This window comes from Emydura macquarii, unplaced genomic scaffold (assembly GCF_026122565.2).
Source record: "Emydura macquarii macquarii isolate MOO-44397 ecotype Brisbane River unplaced genomic scaffold, CSIRO-AGI_Emac_v2 contig_1027, whole genome shotgun sequence".
NCBI classification, from domain to species: domain Eukaryota; kingdom Metazoa; phylum Chordata; order Testudines; family Chelidae; genus Emydura; species Emydura macquarii.
Window position 1 is genome coordinate 16305953 of NW_027131164.1, and position 1548 is coordinate 16307500.

The following is a 1548-nucleotide window of genomic DNA, read 5'->3' on the forward strand; positions in this document are numbered from 1 at the left end:
TATAAGGAGGACTTTGGGATGTTTCATCATTGGGAGGCATTCACAGACACAGGACTGTTTTCATGGGATGGACTCGACCTGAATGGGGAGAGAAATAGACTTCTGGGATGGAGGATGTTACAACTCTTTAAAATTAGGAATTCAGGGGAGACAGTTGGGAGATGCTCATTTCATCTCCATGTTTGATTCTAATACTGAGCAGGAGGAAAATCAAGTAAAAGGGGATGTTGCAATGGAGAAAAGAACAACATAAGGTTGAAGACTGGAGAACAAGAAGAAAGATAGTACCAATATCACTGACAGTAACTGTCAGGTGGGCGATACTGGCAGTAAATGACTGTGTCCAATTGGGTGAGGAATCTGGGTGAAGCCAAGCAGAAAGAACTCAGATGTCTGTACACCAATGCAAGGAGCCTAGATAACAAAATGGAGGAACTAGAACTACTGGTGCAGGAAATATTTTAGAGATGATGGGAAACATGGTGGAATAGTAGTCACGACTGGAACACCGGTATTGAAGGGTATGTGCTGTTCAGGAAAGACAGAAATAAAGGTAAAGGTGATGGAGTAGCATTGTATATTAATTATGAGGTAATCTGTAAAGAAATTAGAAGTGATGGAATGGATAAAACAGAATTTGTTTGGGTCACAATACCTTTGGGAAAGAAAGGTAACAGAGACTGCACTGGGATACTGCTTGGGGTTCACTGCCAACGCCCAGGATCAAATTTGGTTATGGACAGAGACATCTTTTTGTGAATATTTTGAATGTAACAAATGCTACTGGGAATTATGTGATTAGGAGGGAGGACATAGCAGAAGAGTTCATGTCACCGCCCGTGTCAGATTCCTACAAATCTGCGATTTCTGCTGCATACTTTGTCACTAACAATTTCAAATGAATATCATACAAACCTCCATCCTGAAATGGGCTGACTTGCAGTGTCACAACCATGGGCTATTTTCAGGGACAGCACTGACGGTCATCTCTGCAAACACTGAAGGACTCACAGGACTAAAACAGAACATCCAGGATGTGTACCAACTACAAATATCATATGTTCTGTCTCCAGGAGACACAGAGAGGGCCAAACAACACTAGGTCATGGATTCCTGGGATGAGATTAGACATCTAAAGATAGCACAAGAAATACGGCAGCACTATCTTTGTGAAACCAGAGATCATCATCAAAATAACATCTATGACAGATCAAAACCACATAGAAGTTTTGACTGTCAATATAGATAACATCTCGATAACATCCGTTTACAAGCCCCCAGGGAGTGGTTTGTCTTTATGAGGTCAGGAAACCTAGATCACAAAAAAGCACCACTAATCACTGGTAACTTTAATAGCCACAGTGTCACATGGGGGTTACAGTGAAAATGATGAGAATGGCAACTTGGTTGAGATGTGGGCCGAGGAATACTACCTAAGCCTGATCCATGACTCAGAACTATCCAGGTCCTTACACAGGTCCCGATGGAGGAGAGCCTATAATCCAGACATTGCTTTTGTTGATTGCAACATAGAAGTTACATGCAAAA